The 16618-nt window shown below is 40.7% G+C and overlaps 1 protein-coding gene across 1 annotated transcript in view; it reads right to left on the bottom strand.

Annotated features, from left to right (window-relative positions):
* The window catches only part of LOC144721038 (uncharacterized), a 273629-nt gene that overhangs the window by 108757 nt on the left and 148254 nt on the right, over positions 1–16618 (bottom strand). The window contains exon 2 of the mRNA XM_078598335.1: positions 15793–15832. The gene's annotated coding sequence lies outside the window, so the exon portion shown is untranslated. The remainder of the gene's footprint in view (positions 1–15792; positions 15833–16618) is intronic.

Genomic DNA, 16618 nt, shown 5'->3' with positions numbered 1-16618 from the left:
CTCCGATTTCTAAGATGTTACTGTAAACATGATGGCCAAGACATTGGGAAATTCATCAATGCCCAATAATGATATGTTTTAGTGATATTGTGAAATAGTAAACCTACGCTGTGCTTTATAATTATAAATATCAAAGCACGGATATCTAGTGCCACGGAAGCTGAATTTGTTGGTTTGAAAGGACAAATTTTTGAATGAAAGAACATTACCGTAGTAGTCAATGTATACAAGTTGTTACAAAGCAACACATGATGATATACAAAGATTACGATTAATAAACCATCATTTTGCTAAGTGACTTTGACATTGCACAAATGAATGTATCACTGTAAAAAACTGATATTGAAACCTCCCTAGTGTCTGCCTAAGCTAAACATAACTCCCAAAAGCGCAGCCATTGTCAGGAAACAAACAGAAACTATCATGAAACTGTAAAGCCTTGTCATGATGTTGCTATGTCACGCTTGCCCTGCATAACTATGCCAAACATCACAATCTTCTCTCTCTGTGTCTTGCTCAATAATGCACGTTCCCTTTGGATTGCAGGAAACCCATGAATATCTAACCTTTAATAAAGCAAACATAACGAAATTTGTGTTAATTTATGCAGGAGGGCAATATTTAAATTCTAGTTGTCAGGCACTAGTAAAGAAATGTAAAGGATCTGCTTCACATCATGGCCACAATGGGTTTTGTGAATATAGGCTGGGTATCCACAGATGATTTGAATCAGAAAAGTTGTATTAATTATAAAAGCAATCGCTTAATTAAAGGCAGTTTCATTTTCTGTTTGAACTGCTGCCAGGATTTCAGATGTAATGCATTAACAATGAATGTAGGGATTTGTCCTTACCTCGGGCAAAGCACAGAACGCAAGCCATTCGTTTTCTGTGCGGGCATGATAACATATTGCACGCGCTGACACTTTACAAGAAAAAGAATGGCGTTTGAAATGATAATGACTTCCCAACAACCTTTACATTGTGTTGTTAAAACTTCCAATATAGTTTATGTGCAGTATTTTATTCGTCTGTTGTACATTAACGAATGCTGAATTATAATGTATAAGCCCACAAGGAAACAAATGTTTCGTTTATTAATAACATAGTTAATGCATCGAAAAGGTTTTTGAAGGTGTTTGTGTGCAGATGACGGAACAACTATCATGTAAAAGTAAGGTACTAACTTTTGCAGGGCACTGCAATTTATTCATATTTCTAAATATTTATGAAGTAGTCTACTGCTTAAGTTGTACATCAAAATATGTTATGGAACAAAACAGAAAGATTGTGCTATTCAGTATACTCTGCTGGGAATGTGTATTTTGCCTATCCCGTACATTTTTCGTCAATATCACATTGATACAGTTACAATTATCCACAACTATTCCATAATGACACCTTTAACATTCAAAGATGTATATAAAAAAATATATGTATCTGTACATTAATTAAAACATTCATTGTGCTGATTTCATTGACGGTAATTGCAAATTTAACTCTATCTGTAAGACAATACCGACTTGGGATGGTACCTGCATGCCTGGCTCCCCCATGCGCCTCAGCTTAATTGCACAATCACCGCTATTGTTCACATATTCCCAAGGTAGACAACCTTAATTACATGACTGCTTTAAACAAAAATACAAAAAGCGGTTAGAAAGGTTCTGTGCATTGTATTCTTCATGCACTACTTTACCATGATCGAAACGTGCACGTTCTGAGAACACACACTCGCACGCACTACAATGAGCGTTGGTCAGCGTGTCTAGCATTCGATCATTACTGTCCACAAATGTCGTCAAACTACTAGACGATGAAAATTATCGATTGATTAGAACCATTTAAATAATTCATATGTGAAAGAGTTAAACCCTTTTTGGTCTGCGATGTTTTGATGACAACATACACCCAGAGAGAGCATTCGCTATTTATTTTTCTTTCTTCATTTCGATCGCAAGGTATATGAACCAGTGAACTAAGTTCATCGGCTCGCTTAACGTTTTTACATATTTTGGTACACCTTACACTTCGCAAAAAAGTTTACATGAGCGAGATTTTCCCTTGGAAACCGTGAACACAATTGGGAGTTTCACGATGACACTTCGCTGGCTAGAATGGCCTGCCGGGTGCTTCATTAGGGACTGGCGTTAATGGTGCATGTAATGAACAAGTCTGCAGAGCTGATTAGAAGATCACCGGGATATTGGACATCTCCGTGAAATGCACGAAGCGGCTCCCAGCTCCCCTGGTCATCATCTTGCCTGTCATTATAGCCAGAACCACGCAAAGAAAAAATACAAAATCAGAAGTCGCTGGAACACTGTTTTTTTCCTCTAAATAACAAAAGACAACGGTCGTTGTTGCCCTGATTTGATGTTTCTATGTTACAACCACGAAATATATGAAGTGTATATTGAAAATACAGTCAATACTGCACAAACAACGTGTGCATTAGCAATGTAACTCATGGGAGCAATGGCTGTTAGTGAATACCCATTAAGGTTGGCACAGCACACAAAGCGATTATGTGGCCAGAATTGTGATATTGATGTTGGAATATTACGTCAGGTACTCATTTTAATGTCGGCCAACACAAGGCAGGCCCACGCCCAGTTCAAATGCAATTGTGTGAATGGCCAGACGTCACACGTGAGTTAACAGGATCATCACCAAGTGTGTGAATGATTATACCACCCTCTAGCCAATAGAGTTGTGTGTGAACACACACGTACAAATAAACACAACGATTCTCTATACAGCCTCATGGACAGTTAGTGCAGGTGCCATTAGCAAGCACGTGTTCCGGCCGTCACGGCAAGCAAGGTGATGTGGATGGCACCATGCCCAGCCGGCATTGTCTAACCATTGTTGATATTTATACACCTCACCAGGTACTACTTTGAGGCTGGGTTGACCTAGAAGAGGCTCATAATCAGTTCACATAAAAACTCATGTTAGCCATGGATGGGAATTGAGCATAGATGGCCGAGTTCATAATGTAATGCACTAACCACTCTATCACGTCTTCCCTGCATACACATACAAAGCCACCCATATACACAAATCCCAAAAGATATGTCAAACTCAGGTCGCCAGGTTCAGAGCGACGTGATCAAACCCTGACGCACCGCCACTTTTCTTTGACACAAAGACAAAGATCACCCATATAACCTTAACAAACGTTTTGGGCAAGAGCTATTAGCGAGCACTTATGAAGGCCAGCACGGCACACGAGAGGGTGGGTGGCCAGTGGTGATGTTTGCACACTGCACCAAGTGCTAATTTGAAGCTGAGGCGATCTAGGGGAGGCCCAACACTGCTTCAGATAATTGTCGTGAGCAGGAATTAGACTCGAAACGCCAGGTTCGTAGATTAGTGTGCTAACCACTGCGCCACCACTCACACAACACATCCATTAAAAAAAGCCTCAAAAGCAACCACACGTGTATGTTTTAAGGTTTAGATTGTTATGAAGGCACTACTCTACAGATTTCACACAAATACATTGGTTTTAAAAGAGCTGCATGCATTATGCTCATTCTATAAACTCTCAATTCTCTTACCAACTTAAAAGTAAACTGTCACACTTTTTAAACGAAACCTATCAACAACATCTAGTTGTGGCACATTAGGAATGGACCACTCTTTTAATAAGTCATTATGTGCTGTGCAGTACATGAATGCACGTGTGTACACCAGCATGTGATGACTGCGTTGGGCCTGTGGGGGGATGGCAGGGTTATTGATTAACCGGACGTGTACACCAGTCACGTGTTTAATGGCGACTCGGTGAAGATTGCTGTGTGTGACACACGTGCTGTTGCATTCTACAGATTAACCACAATAAATGTGTTTGCCCTCGATTTGGAGCACCTGCCCAACGTCATTCATTTCGAATGTGCAACATAGTGCTCACCCCGAGCTCTCATTACTTTGATAGTGCATTGTCTTTGAGCTGTACGCCTTTTGGCGTCCTCTGGTCTAGCACTGTTTGAGACGAGGCTCAAAAGAAAGCTGTCTCTGGTGTGGACCAATCAGTTTCAAGGACAATGCATATATAATCAGTGTGTTTTTTGTTTCCATTCTGACCACACGTATTGTGGTTAATGCAGACATGACTCCTTGTAAAAAGGTTTCAGTTTTGTTGCCAGAAAGAAGGAGAAAACCTATTCTTATATCTAGTGAAAACATCATATCAGTGACAACAGATTACAACTGAACTTTTTTACACAATTGATTAGAGCGTCTACAGATGGCTGAATAACATGAATGTTTAAAAATTGTGTTTCTTAAACCTTCTAGAAATGTAATTACTTACACTTAGCACCACAATAGTGCAGTTCATGCTCAAAGTTTGACATTCTAAGCACACAATATTGGTACAATGGCAATATATTACCAACTGAATGGTAACATAAAATTCGTATATTAATGAGCATTGATCACAGACCCATCTTCTCAATTATTTTAAAGCAATTTATAGACAATTTCTTTAAACAATCGTGTGGCACCAATTGAGTTTTTTTTAGATTACCAAGAACTACATTCTAAGCAGATGCTTCAAATAATACCTTACTGTTAGTAAAATGGCAACTTAAAATCGTCAAAATCTCGACTGCAAGCGCTGCAGGATGCTTTAACGTATCCCTCTGGGACCAATTCCTCAATCACACTCGCCGGTGGCTGCCCCCTCATTGCCTGCTTAACTGCTGTCTGCGTTGTTCCCGCCCGCTGCTGATTTGATAAAGGTCAGCCTTAACGGAGGCACCCGGCCGCTTGGGGGAATTTCAGTGAAGGCAAACGGCGTGTTATCGGCTGCCCTTTTCCCTCTCCCGTGCGGCGCTGATCCATCGGAAAATGGACTGACGGCTCTGCGGCTAAGTTGGCTGTTGCCTTGCCGCATGCCATTTGATACTGACCCGCCAGTGCGCGCACCCTATCATAGCTGGACACCATATACCTTCTCACAACAGGACAAGCGGGCATTGAATAATGATGCTCTGCTTTGCAGACGAAGGATCGTTGTTGCATGTAAGAAACCACATGCGTGAAGCATGTTTGGCTCATTAAATACAACCGCCATGTCAACCAGATGGCACATATTTTCGGCACACTCATTAAAATGTTTGAAAGAAGCTCCACAAAATAATTGAAAACCATATCCCTTTCAAAATTAAGAACTGTAATCAATATAGTTCAATCGTGGAAAATATAGTGTGAAATTTGCATGTAATAAAGCATACATATATATCAGTTATTGTCAAATATTCAATCAGCATCTTAATTTAGTCAAGTGAATTTCAAGCACTTTTTTTAATAAGCAGCAAGTCAAATTCTCTGATATTAATGACCATCTATATCTGTGAATAATAAACATTAAATTAAAATGTTAATGCAATTACATACTTCTAAGTGCTTATGAATAGTACATATAAACGTGGGCTATGGTGATGTTTAAAATAGCTTAAAATGCAGTTTCAGTTCCTAAAGTCTGGTGAACAAAATTTTGAAAAGACATTTTATACTTGGTTGAGAAAGTCGAGTCAGGAGGTCTAGCACTCATTTTGTCCGAGGAACTAACCAATTCTCACAGAAGCCTCGTAAAGCTGTGATGTTTGCCTGTTACAGAGTGATAATGGGGGACTAAATAATCCAATGTGGAGATTGAATAATTCAAAAAGCCTGTCTTTAAATTGTTGCTAAAAGCAAACTGAAACGTTGAGGAAAGTGCACAACATTTAATCCCACATACACTTTATTTTGACATTTCTAATTTGGTTGCAGTATAAAGAATTCAAAAGTCTTCCAAGAGAGAGAAAAAGGGAAAACCCCTTATGTGGTCTGACCATATCGCTCCCAGTTTAATCGAATAGTTACTATAACATCCCACTTAGACTGGTAATGGTATTTGGAAAAGCTATTATACCATCCTGTGACTTTCCACCCACATTTTCTATAGTGTAACTGTGGAAAGCATTCAACACTGTGCTGATTTAATATACAAGTTAATTTAGAGGCATAACAGGAGGCACTACATAACATTTACTGGAAACACTTCTAAGTTACATCTGCATGCAATCTAAAGAAGCATGGCCGAGAGAACATTAACACACTCAATTATCTCACTTAATATTTATTTCCAAACTGTATCACCACGACCTTGTGAAGTGGGGAAAAATGCGTAGTATAAAACAGAAAGGCAGACACCATAAAAATCAGCTCTGTCTGTGAGTGTGAAAGTTTAAGGTGCTATTATTTGCATTCAATGGTCTGTGGAAATTTGAGTTTCAGATGAAAGGCGTTCGTTCATGTGTAGAGATTACAACACATAATCTGTCAAGTGGATAAGGTTACACTGCAAACATTTTATGGAATTATAAAAACCCAACATCACCTTTGCATTTAAAAGTGCCCACTCAAAGTTAGCAACAGAGCAACACCATTTGCATTCAAATTATGTGTAATACCTTATTAACATCCAGAAAGGCTTGTAACACTTCAACCATCATCCATCAACCCACTCTGCAGATCCACATTAATCAAAAAGGAAGTGCCGTCTCTCGAGTGCACTTTCATAAAAAATGAATACACTCGCACCACTATTCTATTTTCAACATAAATTTCATACCATTGTTAAACACCTGTCCAAACAACATTTGCAAACACATTAACCTACCGCAAGCAGGATTATGCGGTGCTATCATAAATCTGCACATGCTCAGGAACTGCACATAAATGGAACTCGAAGCACATCTGTTTGTAGCAGACAACCTAAAAAAACAGAGGATTAACAGAAATGCATTATTGTGACCGCATGTGTTTCCTTGTCCACTATCCTCCTGCCTTCATATTTAAATGTCAACCGCACACAAAGTCAAGGCGACTGCAGAACTTCGAAATTATAATTGCGAGCTCCAAATGATTTCAAATAGAAACTGCCGTTAGGTTAATGCAATAAAAGTTACATGTGTAGTGGGGGTAACGCGCGCGGGGGTTTGCAAGCAGTGTGTAACGCATGTGCGAGTTAAGGAGAGTGAGGTCGCATCAGGGCGAAGAGGTGCAGGGAGAGAGAGCAACGGAAAGGCGACGGCCAATTAAGATGCATAGCGGTGATTGGCTGGCTGCAAATGCAGGCACGGAACAGGCGCCAGGCTGACGAGAGATTGAGGCGATAGCGGCGGAAGCCACGGGGCGTAAGGCGACGGGAGGTCCCCAGCTTCATTAATGAGGAGTTAATGAGGAGGCGGTATATACGGGAGCGTGAGAGAGAGGGAGTTGAGTTGGTCGGAGTGAAGACAAGAGGAAAGACAAGAGAAGTCCCAGGCCCCGCTCGCCACACCTCGCCCTCTCCAGCGGTGATGGCTTAACCCCCACTGGAGGCAAGGGCTAGGTTGGAGAAGCGAGGGTAGAAAGCCTAGCAGTAGAGAAGCTAGCGGGATCCTAAGTGTGAGTGTGAGAATGCTAGCAGTAGAGAAGCTAGCAGAGAGTATAGCGGAAGGCTAGCAATGGAGAAGCTAGCAGAGTATATAGCGGAAGGCTAGCAGTGGAGAAGCTACCCGAGTGTATAGCAATAGGCTAGCAGTGGAGAGGCTAGCAAAGTGTGCGGTGGGAAGCTATCAGAGTGTGTAATGGTAGGCCAGTAGTGTAGCGAAGTGAGCGGAGCGTGGCAGGTAGGCTATCAGTAGAGAGGCTAGGAGAGTGAGTGAGAACAGGCTAGCAGTAGAGAGGCTAGGAGAGTGAGTGAGAACAGGCTAGCAGTAGAGAGGCTGTGAGAGTGAGTGAGAGAGAACAGGCAAGCAGTGGAGAGGCTGAGAAAGGGAGAGCGGAGCGAGCGGAGCGTAAACGGGAAAATCACGACGGCGTTACAGGATGTCGAACGCGATGAGTTCTGTTCAATAAAAAGTGACACACGAGAAAAAGAAGTTGTCCGCGTGAAATAAATACACCACATGTATAGCAACTACTATTCTAGTGTGTATAATCGGACACCTATTAGCTAAAGGTGCCCACATAGTGTACATGTTTCCCTTGCTTTCAGCAGGTTTGGTTTGTGCAATTTTTGCAGATAACCTAGTTATAACCAAAATTCGCTATATGCAATTTGAATTCACTCATAATGCGGCCATGCGGTCGGATGTAGGACATTGCATGTGCACTGTGTGCGCCACTCTGCAGGCAGCTGTCTCGTGGGGGTTTCAATTTGTGCGCCATTATTTTGGAATGCATCTACCGCATAAAGTGAGAAACCTGCATGTATATATACAGGTCTTCAAGGTCAATATTTCTGTTGAAATATTTGCAATTAAGTACATTGATATGGTTTTGTGCTCCGAATAGCCATCTGCCTTACCATAATGGGCTACGTGATTTTTCCAAGGGTACCCTATAAGATTACATGGTACAGCATTTGAAAGTAATGCAATTATATTTGGACAAAAGACTCCAAATGTAAAGGAACGTTATTGAGAGTGTATGAAATCATAATAAAAAACTAATACTCGCGAATGACAGATTCACTTGTTTTACAAGTAATTTAGCTCATCGGCAAATTATAGTGAGCTACATTTGTCTTTACTAAAGTTACACAACTCATCAATGCAAGCTCGACATGTGTGTCCTGAAATAATTAGTAAATGCTAACATATAATAACCTGGCTGGTGCAGGGAGTTAAAATTAGTCAAAATTAAACCATTGAAAAGTGGCACGTGAAAATAAATGATTAAACACTTTTTTTTTACTGGAATGTATTTTCAGAAGAAGAAAAAAACTCCACTTAATATTTTGACTTTTTATTTTATTAGCTCCTAAACATGTTATTTTCTTGCAAATAGTAGTGATTCTGCAGGATGACCTTTAACTCTGAAACCAGTGACAGACCCATTTTAGAATCTGCCTGATGGTTATCATGTTTGAGTGGTGCCAAGCATGTCTGTTTTTTCTCCCTTTTTCTTTTCGAACAAATTTATTACTGTGGAATACATCGCAACCCACAAAACACTGGAATAGTATTAATAATAATTCAATTAATGAATGTAAAAACAAAACTTTGATAGCCAATGATGAAAAGAATGTATTTCCAACACATTTAACAAACATGTTTTTTTGATACTTATGAAATGAATATACTTTCAATATATATGGATGTGTTTCTGATTTAAAAAAAGTATTTTCAGATTAAAAATATTGGGTTTTCAATGACAATTTCCATTAATAGTTTTCAGATCAGTTAGATTAGGTAATAATCTACTAATCTTTCACATCTTATTGACAACAGAACTGACGTCACACAATACCACGTGACGACACTTTCGTGGAAAAAGCACAGAAGCGATGTAATGTGGCATTACTCTGTGACTTATTAGTCTGAAAAAAATTACAAAATAAACAGGACCACCCGCAATGTCATATCGAGGCCTGATTTTCGATGTTTCCGATTAATAAAAATATCAGGAACACATTCTTTATACGGAGCAAACTATTTCAGGAAATCGTTTTTCAAGAAAGCTTACATTATTAGAATATTGAGAGCCATGAGAACAGGAAATGTCGAAGAGTGTGAGAGTTGTTACTTTGAAAACACTGAAATTGAGTTGCTATATGGTCATTGTTCCCATGTTTTGTTTGTACAAAACCACCAATGCATTTCTTTAAAATGTCATATCATGAATCAAACATCTGTCATACATTGGATGGCGTAGTGTCCACATCAGTGACTTGTCACGTGACCAGTGGTGACCACAGTCATAATGATACGTCTGCTCTGATCTCGGGTCGACGTGAGGCTCTGAAGACAAGTGTTGCCTTATCTTTAAAGCAAATTCTGTCCGTCCAATGGTTATATACTTAAACGCAAACAAATGAGCTTAAGAATTATGGACACAACCAATTATTTTCGGTGTTTATGTACTTTAATAGAGTGCATTAGCTTGCAGAATAGATTTCCTCCACGAGTACAATTGATCAGTTAAATGCTAACAATTTAAGAGTTGATTTATTTTTCAATTGTGAATGTAGCAGCCTCGAGTGGCTGCGTGATCCCGAAATATAAAACTTATACGAATCAATAAATCACAATCCTTGCACCCAAATGCTTAAATAATTTATATCAACTGATTATCTGATGCATGTATATACATCAAATAAAAGCAATAGCATCTCATTAATGTACTTAAATCACAAGGTCCTTGAAGTGTATGCGCCCAGGAGCATGCCCTTCAGCGAGGTACCTTTAAATATTCCTAAGCTGAAGTTAGATGTATAAACTTACCTGCGTGGTCCTAGATGAGTTATGAAGAACACAACACCAAGGCCCTCATAGTTAGTGTCTTTGAGTCATTCCTCAGCTTCACTGTGCTAATTTGTAAGATCAATCACATCCCTATTTTGGTAATTTCTGTTAGTCTGACGAAGCCACAGCCAATTTTATGGCATTGGCTGCCATGAAATGCATGACCAACCCACTATTTCCCCACTGGCACAATCTGTAGAAGGCGACACTACTGTTCAATAGAGGCACATTTTGACCAGGTTAACCGTTGCCAAGCAGGGAGTAACATTGGCTACTTAGAAAAGAGAGAGTTTCAGCTGAACACAGTTCCACCATGTCATATGCTTTTTCACTGAGACTGACTTACACAATGCACTGATCCATTATGTACTATGGTCAGCGTTTGTTTCTAATTTTGGGTTGCTATCCACGGTACGAATCAGAGCACATCCACGGACATGAAATCTTGATTTGAAGCTTTCGTGATTGCAGGGATCCATACTCTTTGGTGCTTTCGGTAAAGTCATGTAGGTAGAAAAATAAAAATATATCACGACGTTTCGATCACAAAATAATCCAGCAGTGGAACTATTGTTTCCGCCTGAGGACGACCGCTTGTGTTGTGATCGAAACGGCGTGATATATTTTTATTTTTCTACCTACATGACTTTACCGAAAGAACCAAAGAGTATTAAATTTTAGTTTTTTTATGTGTGCATGTGTGTAGGTGTGGAGGTAGGTATACTCGGGCCTAATGCTGGACACCCACCCCCTCGTGTGCTTTGCCGGCCTTCATAGGTGCTCGCTAATAGCACTTACCCCAAAGGTCTGTTGACGTTATATGGGGGATCTTTGTCTTTTGTACGTATACTGTATATATGTCTCATTACTGGAAAGTAGTTTGTGTATCTAAAAAATATATATCGACACAATATAGGATATCATCACGCTCGTCATAATCATCATCGGAGCTTATCGTCAATCAACTGGTTGATGAAGTATTCTTAGGTTTTTTTCGGTAAAGTCACATAGGTAAAACATTAAAATTAGTGAAAGTATAATAAAATAAAAAATCACGACGTTTCGGAGGCAACACAAGTCTCCGTCATCAGATTTGCTGCATCTGGCTGTGACGGTCCCACCTGATGACGGAGACTTGTGTTGCCTCCGAAACGTCGTGATTTTTTATTTTATTTTACTTTCATTAATTTTAATTTTTACCTACGTGACTTTACCGAAAAAAACCTAAGAATATGAATCCTTGCAGTCAGGAAAGCTTCAAATCTAGAATGGTTGATGAAGGTCTCCATAAGCTGTCACAATCTCTTGCGGTCCTGCCATGCAACTATCCATCGAGCACCTGCACAGGAGTTAATTTTCATCTCTCCACTTCCGTGGCGTTGTCCTCTGCGGTGTGTTAGCTCCTTTGGCTGCCACTGCCAGATGTCTCGACTACCGGCAATTGTTCCTTCTAGCGATTTGTCCAGCTCAAAAGCCCACTTAATCTTCTTCTCAGCAAGTCGATATGAAGCCTATGACTTGGATGCGTTCATGTCCACGTGTTGCTCCTTCTGTGTCCAAGTGTAATTCCATGCAATGCACCCTCCATGCTTCTTTTCACACCTTTCAGTTGTGTTCCGCTTTCTTAAAACATTGTCATAAGTGCTAATTATTATCGATCACGCTTAGTCTTCTTCTTTGTCCATTACCAATTCCGTGTTTTAAACAGCTTCCTTCACTTGATCAATCCAACGCATTGTTGATCTGCCTCGGCTTATCAATATTGCATATGATTACAGTAACTGTTTCTAATTAATTACAGATGTAAATAAAACATGAATGATAGAAATAGAGAGATCAATGGTTTGAAATTGATTAAATTAGCATTCAAATATTTATTTGTATAGTGTGACCTCATCGCACTGAGGTGGATAAACCTCCTGACCCGATGTTCCACGTAACATATGACCAAGAGCCACAACGCAGACGCGAAAATTAAGTGCATTTGTAAAGTGCGGTGAAATGCCTCGACAGTGGCTTGCGAAAAATAAAAAATAAACTGAGGGTGCATGCGCAGTGGCAGGTCACAACGGGGTGGTCTATCGGAGTGGTCATGTGACCGGGTTGCTCGCACCGGTTGGCTGTGGAATTGTAATGTCTAAATCGGCAGGAGCGCCCCTTGGCAGAACGAATGTGTGGCTCCGCTGGCCAGAGCCGAACGTCACGTCGTCACCGAGCTGCTTCCGTACATTATTCCTGTTTCAAATAAAGTCGTTATTGTACATGGTGGTCCACGTGTATCGTGTCCCCCCCCCCCCCCACCAATTATTTGAACTTCTTTCGCACCAAATATGACCAACCGTGGTAATCGGAGGTGCAGGGTTAATTAATCCCTCTCATTTTTTTCCCACTGGATATTCATTTCTGTTTTAAATAAATGTTACTTTAAGACATATTCAGTTTCAGATAATTAAATGGGGGTCACCAAACATCAGCACCACCTCTGTAGAGTGAAACGTAACATCTATCTGCCTCTCGATCAAGCCACACCTAACTGCCAGGGAGCCACATGCAGATCGTGAGTGGCGGCTTGTCCACTGCTGTAGAGACCATTCTACGCTTACAGTAAAATCCATAGTGGCGTGTTCTTAGCAATTGCAAATATGAGTAAAGTATATAATTTAACATGAATTACATTTGTTTTTATAATATGTAATAAATACACCTTGATATATTTTCTATGCCATCTAGAAATTCTGTATTTACAGTCACCGTCAGTAGTGGAAAATTAATAGCGACATTTCCAGTACATTCTTTATTCTTACCTCCAAAGAGTAAATACATAACCTAGCATTTATACCAAATTATAAGTGTATTGTTGCATGACATTGCTTAATTATTTAAGATATTTTACTTGGATAATATCTAACGCGACCACACACCGTCGCTGAAGTGAAAGTGTCCACTTACAGCCACGAAGTAGTCCAACAAGGCACCGGGATACGATGGCCTGTGTCCTGGGTTCATCAAGAACCTGGGTCTGTGTGGATAACAATGGCCTGCAATCACCTCTTCACAGTCATACACAGGACAGGAATAATCCTGAAAGAATGGCAGAAAGCTAAATCATTCCCATTCCGAAACCCGGAAACCTGCAAGACTTTCCCTCCAGCTTCAGGCCAATATCTTGTCCCCCGTCTCAATGCAGGCGGAACGTGGTCATGCTAACCAGACTTCCCCCCATTATAGAACTCCAACTACCTCCCGTAGCGACTGCAGCTGCTGCGAACAACAGATCATTGCCTTCACCACCATCATATAATCGGATGTTCAGCATCAACAGAAAACCGGCACAGGAATGATTGACCTCTGTGTTGTCTACGGCACTCTTTGGCATCGTGGCCTGTTGCTGAAATTGGCCAAAATCATTAGATGCCGTTCCACTGTAAGTGTACACCTCTCCAGTACATGCCAGGTCACTGAAACATATATAATGTATTAGTACCGAGCCTTGAGGGAGGCCACAGATGCAAGAGAGAATGATGAGCAATGGCCTCCTTCAAGGCTCGGTACTAATACATTATAAATGTGTAAAGGAGAGCCGACACAAGGTTGCAGGGGGTTCGTCTTTTAATCCTTTTCTCCCATCCACACCTGTCCCCAGCCGTCTCAATCTCGTTCCCGCCAAAGCTTCCCTTCTTCCCGCACGTTCTCCCCTTATATCTCCTCGCTTACTCCTCCCCCTTCTCCTGTCACCGTCCCACTAATCCTCCTATTGGTAGGAATCCTTCCTCTGACACCCCTACATATGTATCAGTGACCTGCCATATACATCATCTAGCAAGTTCATATTTGAAGGTGGCATAGTCGTTGCTCTATGGGACACAAACCTCGAGATCATGACCAATACAATATTTTATTGCAGGTATATTTCCATTGCTGAAGATTGACCAAATCCTTCCAAATAACCTCTAAAAGCGCTCTCCATCTGAACAATCACGCAGCAGATGTACACCCTTGATGTTGTCCTTCTGTGGTAGCCCAATGTGCTTTGAGCACACTCCAAGATATCTCGGGGTTATCATGGATAGAAGTCTGACCTTGAAACTCCACGTAAAACAGATCTGTGATAAGACAAAATCAAGAATCGCCCTGCGGTAGACACTTGCTGGAACGACCTGGGGCGCGTCAGCTGATGTGCTGCGAACTGCCGCCCTCTCACTGAGCTACTCATTGGCAGAGGCACTGCGCCCCAGCCTGGCCTGGGAGCCCGCACACAGAACTGCTAAACACGCAATTCAATAGCACAATCTGCATCATGACTGTCACAAATAAACTGGCACCGATCCCCTGGCTCCCTGTTCTGGCGAACATTCTGTCACCAAGTATCTGCTGAGACAAGCAAACTGCAAGGGAGTTTACACGCTTCCATGTCAACGACAACCACCTACTCATCAACTACAACCTCTGCAATGTACCTCTCCGCCAACTCAAGTCCCGATCCCCCTTCTGGGATCGCTCTGTCACCATCCTAGAATCGCACCCAGAACAGCAAAAACAATGGCGAACAGAGTGGAACAACACAGGCGTGCAGAATAAACACCTCAATCAATACCCAAACATCTCACCTCCTGGCTTTGACATTCCTCGAAGACACCGGTGGTGTAGCCATCAACCACATCAGAACATCAACAGCACCATGCGCACATCTCCTTCATGAGTGGAAAATTAAAGACAAGCCATTGTTCCACTGTAGCCACGCAATCCAAACTATGGACCATTTAATAAACTACTGCGGTCTGTGCCCCTTCCATGGAAGAAAAGCACGACTACACAAACATTTAGAATTGTAGAGTATAATAATGAATAGTGGTCAGGCTAACAGTCAACACGACCTCATAAGTAATATTACAGTCATGTAAACTCTATACTTGGGTTTTAATGTGATTGGTTGTCTCCCAAGTAGTTGTGGGTCATCTGACTATGAGTGGTGCACGCCCCATATCAACCTGGTCAAGGTTGGTCATAAAATATGTCACATATATGTCACGTGAATTCATCCGTCATGTATCTTTACCCGGGTAATAACGAATTGTCAGAGATCATTGATGTTGCAGCTACCTTTTTTCCATCTCTGACAATACTCAAAACACAGTCAGGGCATAATATTATAGTTTCCTTTTATCCCCTTACTAATGCTTCGTCTATTGTAGGTAGCGCATGATGGATAAAAATGAAGTTTCATCCTATCGTCGAATGTTGGATGCTGAAGAAAACTCAATCAAATAAAATAAATAAACGCATGTTGAAAGTCATTGGGATTATTTTTTACCATCATTTGCAACGGTTACAAGGTGGGATGCACAATTTCACCATGGCAGGAGGACTGTTGAAGATAGCCCCATGTCATGGTGGCCTGTGACTGCGCATCTGATAACACCTCTTGACAATCTTGGCCTGATGAAGCCAATTGGTACAAATTATCGTGGTAATTTATGACCAGTGATGAGACTTGGACTTACCACTATGACTCAGAGTCCATGCAGCAGAAACATCCAACCTCTGAAACATGCAAAAAAAAACTGGATTCAGTATGCTTTGCAGGAAAGAACACGTGCACCATCTTTTTTTTAAATTACAGATGTGGTACTTCTCGACTTCATGCCTCACAAGCATACGATCACAGGTATATTATGCAGACTCGCTCCCATCGACTGCATGAGTCAATCAAAGAAAAGTACCATGCATGTCAATGCCCCAGCACACACTGCAAGAATTTCAAAGAATGATAATGTCAAGCATTGCCACTCGTATGACTCCTGCATCCTTCCCATTATCTAAATCTGGCACCCAGTGACCTTTACCTGTTTCCTAACCTGAAGGACCATCTATGCGATAAGTATTTTGAAGACAATTTGTTTTCACCACCCACATTTTTTTAGGATGTTCATAGCACTCTTACCAATGAACCATATATTTGGCAGATAACACTTGTCTACAATTTTTTAGACGTTGACTGCTTCAGAGATGAAATGTGCTGTTTATTATGGATTTTGATGTGCTGAATTCAAATACGACAATTAAAACAACTGATTGGCTACTGTTCCCACGATATTTAAGTTTTTACATTTTATGTCTGCATACATAGTAGAGTTTTACTCATAAATTGAAACCAATGTCTTTTCATGTGTTTATGGTTGCTTTACATGATAACATGTCACCTGTCCTGTCCATGTAACACTTAAAAAATCAGCAAAAGGGTTTTATAAATAAATGTATTATGAAACAAAGGGAAACAAATATTATGTATTTATAAATACATAGTTTAGTCCTTATTCAGTGTCTACT

Source organism: Lampetra planeri, chromosome 10 (genome assembly GCF_965212315.1).
Source record: "Lampetra planeri chromosome 10, kcLamPlan1.2.h2, whole genome shotgun sequence".
NCBI classification, from domain to species: domain Eukaryota; kingdom Metazoa; phylum Chordata; class Hyperoartia; order Petromyzontiformes; family Petromyzontidae; genus Lampetra; species Lampetra planeri.
Note: the sequence above shows the minus strand (reverse complement) of the source record. Positions and strands in the feature narration are given on the sequence as shown.